The sequence below is a fragment of the Phascolarctos cinereus genome, unplaced genomic scaffold (assembly GCF_003287225.1).
Source record: "Phascolarctos cinereus isolate Bilbo 61053 unplaced genomic scaffold, phaCin_HiC Scaffold_2;HRSCAF=192, whole genome shotgun sequence".
Classification (NCBI taxonomy): Eukaryota; Metazoa; Chordata; class Mammalia; order Diprotodontia; family Phascolarctidae; genus Phascolarctos; species Phascolarctos cinereus.
The window spans coordinates 99,015,342-99,027,841 of NW_027555625.1; positions in this window are offsets into that span (position 1 = coordinate 99,015,342).

Below are 12,500 nucleotides of genomic sequence, written 5' to 3' on the forward strand. Positions count from 1 at the left end.
AACAAACATAGGGACACAAGTGGGTAAAATACATTTTACTAAACAGAGAAATGGAAGGGGAGTAAAAGAAAATGAGATTAGAGGGGGGATAGATTAAGGAAGGGATTGATCCTGAGCAAAACCCACCGTAAGAATGCATAAAAATATTTATAGCAGTTATATTTTAGGTGACAAAGAATTAGAAAGCAAAGTAGCTTCTATCAATTGGAAAAGAACCTAACAAATTATGGCACATTAATGTAATGGGCAGTAATAATGGAAAGGGTATGGCATTGGAATATTTTCAGAGAAACCTATGAAGTCTTGTTTAAACTGATGCAGAGGCAAGTGAATAGTATGAAGAGAAAAAAATACAATAACAATAGTGTAAAGACAAAATAACTTTTAAAGTCTTTAGAACACTGTTTAACGCAATGATCAACCATAGTTCCAAATGACTCATGATGAAGTATGTTACACATCTTCTGATTTAAATGATTGATGATAAAATCTGAGATAAATCTGTTTGGAGATTACAAATGAGTGATTTGCTTGACTGGAAATGTCATGTTTGTAACAAGAGATTTGCTTTTATTTCTTAGTGGGGTAATGGGGAGGAAGGAGGAACAGAAGGTGGATTTCCACTCACTTAAAAATTATTCTAAATATATATATTTAGCAATGTAAATAAAATGAACGTGTCAAAAGCCACATGGCAAGTGTCAAAGACATGAATAAGTATGGTCTATTCTTTTAAAAAAAATTTACACATGAAAAAGAACAGAGATATAGTATGTTAGCTTGACAGGATATCAGAATCGTATGGTAAAGGAGTTTGGTTCAAGAGTGAGAAAATTCTAAACACATTTACATTTATTCCGGATCCAGCTAGCTGATAAACAAACTTAAAGTAAGACTGAAAATTAGGATGCATAATGAGCAATGGAATGAGCTTTTAAAGGACATGGGAGTTGATAGGATCAAATATACAAGTAGTATTTATTACTATTGTGAAGAATTATAATGCTTCAAAGACTGGAAGAAAAAAAAAGGATAAGTGAAGATACAGATATTTTTGAGGGGCGTAGTACAGGAGATATACAAGGAAGGATATATCTCTTTTTCATGAGAAGTAAGACCATGTAACAGAGAGATGATGGCCATGAACAGTCTTGTGGCTTGTACAGAGAAGAGAAAGTCTGGAACAGTTGCTGTAGGGAGTTGATTTCAGGAAGATAAAATAATTATTGTGTAGAACAGAGTGATCCATTGTCATAAATTAATATAATTTCTGTTGAGAACTACTTGTCTGTGTTGTGTGTCTGACTGAACCATCATTAAACAGTTGAAGATTCGAAGCTGCAAGATGCTTGGAGAGTATGAAACAGTACTAAAGCTTAACCTTATGTCAATGGTTTTTGTATCTTGAACCTACTTTTATTAACTTGATTATTGTTTGCAATGCAATATGATGCAGTGGATGGAATAAAATTTGAGTTAGGGTTTGAGTTTTGTATATAATAGATAACGACTTGCTATGTGAACATGGGCACATTACTGGATTCATCAGCTGTGCAGGAAATTCTATAAATCTTTAATTATAAACAGGGTATTTCTTTGTATCACTGGAGAGAGTTTCATCATAGGAAATTTTCCTTACCAATATAATCACTGGTCAGGATCCTATTTTCCCTCCCAAACAACTTTCTTATGCATTAGTGTAAATAGGGAATAATCATTGTGATTTGTTAAGAAAGAGGTTCAATCTGGAGTTTAGATAACTTGTTTTTTGTTTTAATATTTTCACATCTCTTTTTACATGCAATTAGTTTCCTTGGTATTCTTGAGTGTTTTATTTTATGTATTTAAAAATATAAATCTAAGTACCCGTAAACTTTACCAGGCTGTCCAAGTGACCCATGATGCAAAAATAAATACGTAATAGTGAACTCTGTTAAGGTGATTTTAACCATCTGGTAATTTCCTGTTAACTCATTTCAATATTCAATACTCAACTCAAAACATTCCAATATGAAATTTTGAAGAAGATCCTGCCTTGCATGAATGTTAATTTGTATGCTGTACCTATAGCATGTTTTAGAACCTGAAGACTGGCTTAGGAAAATTGAATTAAATGAGAAATTCAGGTTATGAAATAAACTTTGAGACACTTCATTATTTGTATGAGCTTAGAACTTGATAATTTTTATGACTAACCAAAAACATAATACCTTGCTCCAATACAGCTGTGTGGGTGCATCAGTATTTCTTTACCCTTCCCTTTTTTCCATCTTTTGCCCATTAAACAATTACAACACTGAAAAATTCCTGAAGTGAAGCTTTGAGAGAGAGGTAACTGAGAGCACTTGTTTTCCCATTAATCACTGTCCTACATTCCCAAGAAAGTGAAGGTAATTAATCTACTGAAAGAATCAGAAATGGGACCTTTTCTGTATCAAAAGATAAATATTCGTAGTGACTACATCCTTCTGCCCTCCCCTCCCATCTTCCCCTACATACAAGCAAATTTAGAGAGGCTCATATCACCTCCCCCTGTCATCCTGAGGCTTCAGTCACTTGTAAAGGATATCCTTCTATAAATCTCATTTAGATACATTTGTATTGCTTTCTCCAGTTCCCCTTCATAGGCTGGCCAATGAGTTAACAGAGAATCTTGTCTTCAGAGATACAATTACAGCTGAATGTAGTAATTGAAATGTGTAGAAAAACTTGAATTCTTCTCTTCGTTTTAAGGAGACATTCCAGAAACCTGGAGGAAATAGTACTATTTCACCCTACCAATAATCACTTTTTTTATATTCTGACTATTCTGCATGATTTCCTGATCAAAAGATGGTGCTTTTAGCAGATAATATAGAGGCCCCCCATTATGGGGAAGTGAGCTGGATTCTTATTTCAGTGGACAGTATGAATGAATTTCTTGATGACTCACTGCGTTGAGATGCATATCTGTGTATATCCATTCATAAATGTCTAAATGCTCAATAATGCCATCATTACCTAAATAATTTTATATCTTAGAAGAAGAAATGAAAATAAAATCGATAACTTTATTAGCAATAAATTTGTAATATTAACCTCTATGGAAGATTTTAAGAGCTAAACCCAGTCAACAGATAAATTCTTGCTTTTCTGAAAAAAGCAAGGTGTCCTTGGTTAATATTGCCATAAATCAGACTTTGGAATTCTGTTGTCCTTTTAATAGTTCATGTTCTTTGCATAAGAATCTGTTATGGATTTATATATCTGTAGCTAAGAAGACTTAAATAATTATACCTCTCCTCTATATGCATGTGGGAAGATTTTTTTTTTATTTCATGGTTCACAGGCACATGCTCTTTGTTAGGCCTTCTGTTGCTTACTACTCTATTTCTTTACCCAGTAGGCAACCTGGTATTCTAGCTCAAAGCAGTCCTGACTGCCATATTTTAGAATGTTACACTTGGTCAAGTAATTGTCAGAGCCCTGGCATGCATATAGATTGTACTTAATATTTCACATAAGTTTGTGGGACTGATGAATAAATTATAATGGTAGTGCTGTTGTTCTCAGAATTTCTTTCAAAATTACCATGCAGAAGAAGTAATATGTCATAATAAATGGTATATAAATGTTAACTATACTGATCATGATGATGATGATGATGATGATGATGATGATGATGATGATGATGATGTGGAAAAGGAGGATATCAAACCATAGTGGTCTGTTCTACATGACTCCATCATCATCATCATCATCATCACCAATATCATCATCATTTTCCTCCTCCTTATCATCACATTCCATTTCAAGGTGTTTGGACTTTTCAATCACTTTTATATTAATATTTCAATTGATTACTTCAAGAATTTACATGACATAGATAGGAAAGGTTTTATCAAATTATTTACTTAAGGTAAAATACCTAGTTAACAAGGGGATATGTGGAGATCCCATCTCAAGGATGTTGTGTCCAAACCACAGAGCTGCAAATGTTGTAGAGATATGATCCAGAGGGATTTCAGACCATATTTTGTATTTGTCTGGCCCTGCTCTCACACTACCTTTGGTTTCCTAGGAAGTAAGATCATTCATATGCTACTTTCAGATATTCTAGGATTAGGGGCAGCTAGGTGGCATAGAGCACCAGCCCTGGATTCAGGAAGACATGAGTTTAAATCCTGTCTCAGACACACAACAGTTACTAGCTGTGTGACCTTGGGCAAGTCACCATTGCCTAGCCAAAAAAACCAAAAAAAACCAAGCAAACACCACAACAGTTATTCTGGGATTTACTTCCCAAAGCTACCTAGTCCTGGCTATTGAGGAATCTGTAAATAGCTAATAAACTTTTTAAAAAATGCCTACTTTGTGCTAGGCATTATGCTAAGCACTGGAGATAAAAATAAATAAATAAGGTCTTTGTCCTTAGAGAACTTACACTACAATGGAGGAAGACAACATACAAAAAGAAGCTAAAAAGGGGAGAGGAGAATGGCACAGGAATGGCCTGTTGTTCATGGAGTCCATATCAAGCAAAGTGACTAGTTGGGACTAAAGAGTTGGAAATCCTGAGCCATCTGTAAAGGGAAGTTTTGGGAGGAGATTTTTGCTCTACCTTTCATACCTCCAAACAGAGGAGGAGAGACAATTGAATGTCCTGAGGAGGAGTTAAGTACCAAAGCTGAAGCAATCTCCATACTCAGCACACTTTTCTTTGGTTCTGTTTTATTTTCTTAAAATAAGAAAGCCTAAACATGGTCATGAATCTTGATATGTATTCCATCAGTAAACAAACATGTATTTGTATATGCGTATTTAGACATTTACACATGTATGCATTATATATATATCTATATTCCTTTGTTTAGTTATAGGATTTATTTATCATTTGGAAGAAATTTATATACATATATACCAATTATACATGTATACATTGATATCTGATATATACATATTTTTGGAAGCTAGGTTGTGTAGTGGATAGTGTCAGCCTTGGAGTCATGAAGATCGGAGTTCAAATGTGACCTCAAATAATTGATAGCTGTGGGACCTGGGACAAGTCAGTTAATTCTGTTTGGCTCAGTTTCCTCATCAGCAAAATGAACTGGAGAAGGAAATGGCAAATCTCGCTGGTATCTTTGTCAAGAAGACCCCAAATTGTGTCATGAAGAGTCAGAAACAACTGAAATGAATGAACAACACAAATATACATATTATATATACACATATAACATAAATTAAATATATCATCCTGAGGAATATATACACATATTATATACAATGTGCAACAATATATGTACACATATACATGTGTGTACATGGATACACATGTGTATACACATGCATACATACATACATGTCTGAGATAATAATAAAGAAATGGAAAAGTTTCCAAAATTAAAAACAAATAAATAAAAGATGGAAGTTTAGATAAGAAATAGTAATATAATAAGTGTAAGTTGTCATGTAAAGGAGTCTGAAGCTTCTTAGTCATGTGACTAATGGATGTCTTGTAATGGGAAATACAATCAAGAGTCAAATAGAATTAAAATTCCTTGTAGAGACTACAATCATGAAAGATGCTGCCCAGCAGTAAGGAATTGCAATGAATGACCATTCCTTCCTACCAGCCCCTAACACCAAGCTGGCTATGCACTAACTCTACCACACTCTTCTGGGAGTTCTCTCATAAATTCAGTACAAACCCATTTATGAACAGCAGGTTTGCTGATGCATAAAGGTTATCTGAACCTTTACTTTGTAAAAGACAATTTTTTAAATCAAATTGCTTAATTATGAAGTTATATTAACTATTTGCATCCCAATATTATACTATTCATAACAGGAGAAAATACTTTGTGGCTTCACTAAGCTTTTGAATGGGTACGTAGGAATAACATCACCACTATAAAGGAAAGTGTACTATCACTGTTGAATGGACGCTCCTCTATATAAAATTATTCTTAAATGCACTAAACACATGTGACAACTGAAATATAATGCAAACAAATGTGCAATAGAAGATTGTGTCTTCCTTGCATGAACATAGAATATAAACACAAAACTGAAGAATGAAATGCTAAAAAACTTTATTCTGATCGAGAAGTAAGCAAATAATGTGACTCTGCTCTGAAAAAATCTCTCCTAATAATGAAGGAAATTAAGAGTCACTCTGAACATAAATATAGCAATCAGCAAAATGTTGAGGTGTAACAGAATGTAAGGGTCTGCATTACAAGTTGCTTGACTCTTTCTAGGAAGTTTTTATAATAGATGCCTTATTCAGCACTAGATACCTGTAAAGTGCTCAATTAATATTTGATTAAGTAAAGTCCTGTGTAAATCTTGAATAATCTTATATAAATATGAATTATTATTACTAATATTATTACCAATCAAATACTGTTCATGAAAAAAGAGTTTATGCACCTTTGAAAGAGTATAAACAGAGCATATTCAGCTCAATATGTTTAAATGTAAATAAGTCAAGGTATAAAAATGAAATATTTTCCCTAACATATCTGAAAATTTATAAGTCAAGTAGTTTTACATAAATTCACTAATCATCAATTCATTAAACACATATTTAAACTCATGGAATAACAGAATAGCAGATGAGGAAGAGACCTTGGAAATTATTTTGATCTGTTTACAGTGGAATAATGTGAAGTACTACATTTCTTTCTTTCTTTGTATTATTTACAGAATGAGGGCCTCTGACTAGATGGTGCCCAAAGTTGCTTGCTACTCTAAATGTTATGACATTATGAAACCCACAACAATTGAATATAGTGCATAATATGGTAGTTAGTGACAAAATCAGGAGCAGAGCACACTTCCACAGACTGAATTCTCTTTCTGTTAGGAAACACAGAAATACTTTTTGAATATTCACATTATCTAACAGGCATATAAATTTTTTTCATCATATGCAAAACAAACTATAATGTAATACTATTAAATGATCTTTTCATGCCTAAAGGCAATGCTAAAGCAAATACATTATTCTAAAATAGATTTAAATTTGCAGGCTTTCTCCTTAACAAATAAAATAAATATGAATAAATAGCAAAAAATAAATAAAATACCTTTCCATAATGACTCCTCACATCATAGAAACTGATAAACATTCTGCAACATTTTTTTTACAGCAGTAGTTTCAGTAATTTACAACCAATTAAAATATTCAAAGAACTTATTGTTTAGCTATCCTTTGTTGACATAAGTTTTTTTTTTCCTGTCATTGACTGAACAAAAAAAGTACAAGTTGGGAAATATGTAAGTTTGTGTGTGTATGTGTATGTACATATGTTATAAGCATTTAAAAATAAAAGCTTTCCATAAACTTAGAAAGTGAAATATACTCAAAAAGCAATAGCACTAATTTCAATATTCTTGACTCTATGTAAATATTGTTAATATATTATGTATATAAGCTTATATTTCAAAGCATAGGGAAAAATCAACAAAAATAATCTGTTTGAAAGGTACAAAAACTTTAGCGTTTTGCAAACCAAATATTTCAGTCTAGATGGATCTAAAAGGAAAAGAGATAAATAGTGCTTAAATGAAATGACATTCAGAGTCAATGCTTCAGCAAGAAATGTATTGTACTTATCCCCACGCATTTTAGAATGACTTATTGGCAATGTTTTCTTAAATAAATGCATGGAGTAGTAGGGTATTCAAACTAGATAGAACAGATGTTGTGCTGTGTAAAATGACAGACTTGAAAACATAGACCTCATATGAACTTTACTCCTTTATGCATTCTCCTTGGTTTTCTAGATCATTATTCATTACAATGCAAGTTTCTGTATTTGAAAAGAAAAACCCAAGACTCTTTGTCCAAAGTAATTTCATGTTAAAATGCATAACATTAATCCAAGGAATTGAAACTGACTCCACTGTCTAGGCAACTCTTTGTAATTCAATATATTATTTGTTCATTATATGCAGTGAAACAAATTCATCACCATCACTAAATAAATAGTTATTGTGCTCCAGAGTTTGCTAATTCCTGTAACAGGTGTTGAAAAAATAAATGTGAATCCATTCCTCATACTTGCTTATCAGTTCTTTCAAGATGTGAGAGTAGAATTGAATGAATAAGCATTTACTATGTGCTAGGCACTGTATGAATCATTGTAATTACAAATATGAGCAAAAAAAAAGAGTTCTTATGCTCTTCGTGCTTACATTTTAATAGAAAAGATAACACATGTAAGAAAGCCGAAAAAAGTGTGGAGGGAAGAGTTAGTGCCTGCAAGGGGGATGGCAGTGAAGTCCTTTTTTTATTTATTTTATTAATTTATTTTGATTCATCAACAATCACTTCCATATGCTTTTGAGTTTAAAATTTGTCTCCCCTTTCCTCCTCACCACCCTCCCCAAGATGGTGCACAATCTGATACAGGCTATACATTTACATTCCTATTAAACATATTTTCACATTAGTGGTGTTGTAAGTAAAAATTAAAACCAATAGGAGGAACCATCAGAAAGAGGAAAAAAAAACTCAACAGAAGAGAAAAAAAAGCAACCCAACTTCCATAGCTCTTTCTTAGGATGTGGATAGCGTCTTCCATCACGAGGTCTCTGGAGATGTCTTAGATCCTTTTATTGCTGGAAAGGGTTAAGTTTATCAGTATTAGTCATCGCACAATGTGGATGTTATTGTGTACAATGTTCATTTGGTTCTGCTCACTTCACTCAGCATCAGACCATACAAGTCTTTCCAGGTTTTTCTGAAGTCAGCCTGTTCATCACTTCTTATAGCACAGTAGCATTCCATTGCATTCATATACCACCAGTTGCTCAGCCATTCCCCAGTTGATGGGCGTCCTCTCAGTTTCTAAGTGCTTGACACCACAAAAAGAGCTGCTATGAATATTTTTGTACATATGGGTTCTTTTCCCATTTGCATGATCGCTTTGGGATATAGCTTTAGAAGTGCTATTGCTGGGTCAAGGGATATGCACATTTTTATAGCCCTTTGGGCGTAGTTCCAAATTTTTCTCTAAAATGGTTGGATCATTTCACAACTCCACCAACAATGCATTGTTGTTCCAATTTTCCTACATCTTCTCCAACATTTATCATTTTCATGTTTTGTAATGTTGGCCAATCTGATGGGTATGATGTGGTACCTCAGAGATGTTTTGATTTGCATACAGTGAAGTCTTGAGATGCTGGAATAAAATCCCAGGCCTGCTCACTTCCTCAAATTGAAGGATCTAGGAGGAAGTTATCGATGGGAGGAGAGGGCCATAGGGGTGAAGAGATATTACAGGATGAGAACACATTCTCATGTTAGAGAAACTTTTCACAGTGTAAGCAAAAATGGGCCACAAGTCATATACACACACATACACACAAACACACACGCCCACAGACATACACACATGAGAAGAATATAAGATACTTGAAGATAGGGCCAATTTCATTTTTGCTTCTATTCCTATTGCTCCCCATAGTGCCTCAGATATGGTAAGTGTTTAATGATTTATTATCAAATTTAATTAAGCTGTAATTTTATATGAAAATCACTATAATATCTTTAATAATATTTTTGAAGGGACAATAATAGAAAGGTCCACAATATCCTATTAAGATGTCTGAAGAGTTCTTAAAGTTTATATCAACAGAGGTAAATCTTTCATGGGTTCCACTAAAAATTAAAAATTCTTTTTTGTGTATGTGGAAAAGACTTGTTAGTATTCAGCCAAAAGTAAGAAAAAGGAACATAAGTGTTAAAAGGAAAGTTAGTGAGGAGAGAGGAAAGATCCCAAAGAGGTATGAATGGAGGTGAGAGAAAGAATCTCTATGATGTTCTGCAGCTGGGATGGCAAGAGGAATGGAGTGGTGGTGTGGGGAGAGAATAAAAGGATCCAATTGAGAAAAAAAATAAAGAAAAACAAAACTTGTATAATAAATATATACAATCAAGCAAAATAAAATGCTCTCACTTACCATGAACAAAAATATGTCTGTATGTATATTTAATTTATCACCACAAAAAGAATTGCCATGAATATTTTTGTACATATTAGGCCTTTCACTCTTTTTATTATTTTAGGTTACAGGCCTAATTGATTTGGCTGGGTCAGTGGATTTATTGTACTTTGAGGCATAATTCCAAATTGCTTTCCAGAATGGCTGTACCAAATCACACTCAACCAATTACACTGAAATACCTGTTTTCCTCTTACCCTTTTAGTATTCATCATTTTACTTTTTTTCTGTCACTTTGGCCAATCTCATGGGTTAGACCTAGACTTGCTTTAATTTGCATTTGTCTAACTATTAATGATTTAGAGTATTTTTCCATATGACAATGTATAGTATAGATTTTTGTCTCAGATACCTTCCTATTAATATTGTGTCACCACTTTTCAAATTGGCAATAATACTTATTCTTAAAAGTTTGACTCAATTCTTTTCATATCTCGGAAATGAGAAACTTAGAGAAAATGGCTATATTTTCTATCACAATTATATGTTTCCCTTCTAAGTGTAGCGGTCTTGATTTTTTTGTGCAGTTTTTAAATTTTTTAATCAAAATTTGTGATCCTATCCTCTGTGACCATTTCTACCTTGTATTTTTTTTTCCTGAATTACATCCCTATCCATTGATCTGAAAGGCAATTTCTTTGTTGTTTTTCTTATTTATTTATGATGTAATACTTTATGTCTAAATCATATACCCAGTTGGATCTTTTCATGTAAGATGTTGGTCCATATTCGATTTTTTTATTATTACTTTCCAGTTTTCCCATTTTCCCCTAAATAGTGAGTTATTACTATGGTAGATGGGAAATTTGGGTTTATCTAACTTTAGCCTTCTATATTTGTTGTTCCCTTCTGTATGCCATGTACCTAATCAGTTACACTAATCAATTTCCTAATTTTTAAAAACTAAAATTATAATTTTATCTTTTGGCTTCTTTTAAAGCCTTCATAGATTCTTCAAATTGTTACCAAACATTCCCTTACCCCTCACCTCATGTAGCCCTGTGATTAGTAATGCAATGTCATTTATTATATCTAGTTATATCCTTCCCCTATCCTAGTAATTTGGAACTGTATTAGAATCCTATTTTCTAAACCCTGTATCACTCTTCACATTGTAGACCCTGAGTGTATTTGTTGCATTAAAGTACTCATATATAATGAAAGTGCTTGGCTTAATCCCTACCACTAATGCAGATTCAAGGTTACTTCAATTCCTTAACTCATGCTATATTATCCCACTGGTCTTGTCTGTAATGTAAAAGATAGCACTTATATTTATTTTTTTTAATTTAAGATTTCATTTTATGAATACATAAAAATCCATCTTCACTTTCTTCAGCTGTCCCCATCCCCATCTCCTCATTGAAAATAAAAAGACAAGAAAACCAAAAATATTTTTCACCATATACTCACAAAAGAAAAAGAAAAACACACATTCACCACATCATTCATTCATATATACATACACACGTGTGTATGTGTGTGTGCGCATTACATTGTGTCCATGCCTTCATTGTCAGGAGGTGGGTAGCTCATTCCATCATGAGACTTCTGAAAACATTGTGGCTTATTGCACTGATTAGAGTACTTTTTGTTTTAACCAAAGTTACTTTTCTTCATAATGTTTTCATTATTGTATAAATTGTTCTTATGGTTCTGATTGTTTATTCTATATCAGTTCATGCTTGTCTTCTACTAGTTTAGTAGAAATTAGTAGTTTCTCTGAAACATCCCGTTCACTATTTCTTATAGTACAATAGAATTCTATAACATCCATATACCATAAAATGATAAATCATCCCCCAAATGATAAATATGAAATCATGAAAAATGATTTTCCAACTTAGCCATGTTTTTTTTAAAGACAAAAGAAATAGAAATAGAAAATATATATATATATATATATATATATATATATATATATATATATATATATATATATATATATATAATCTGCACTCTGAGTACATTTGTTCTTTATCTGAAGGTGGGTAGCATTTTTCATCACGAGTCCTCTGGTTTTGTGGTGGGTCATTGATCAGAGTTTCTAAGTCTTTCACAGTTGATTATCTTTACAATATTGCTATTCTGTGTAAATTATTCTGCTGATACTGCTCACCTGACTTTTCAACAGTTCATATAAATCTTTTCCAGTTCTTCTGAAATCATCCTCCTTCATCTTTTCATAAAGTTCAGTAGTGTCTCATCACATTCATATAACATAACTTATTAAGTCATTGTTCAGGGATTCCCTCCGTTTCCAATTCTTTTTCACCACAAAAAGAGCTTCTAAAAACATTATTTGTACATATAAGTATATATAATCCCTTTTAAATTTTTTGTTCATTTTCAGGTATATATCTAGTAGCAGTATTAATGAGTGAAAGTGTTGGGTATGTACAGTTAATATTTTTTTTTGGTTATAATTGCCAATTGCTTTCCAGAATATTTGTACCAGTTCACAGCTCAACCATCAATGCATAAATATACTTATTTTCTCA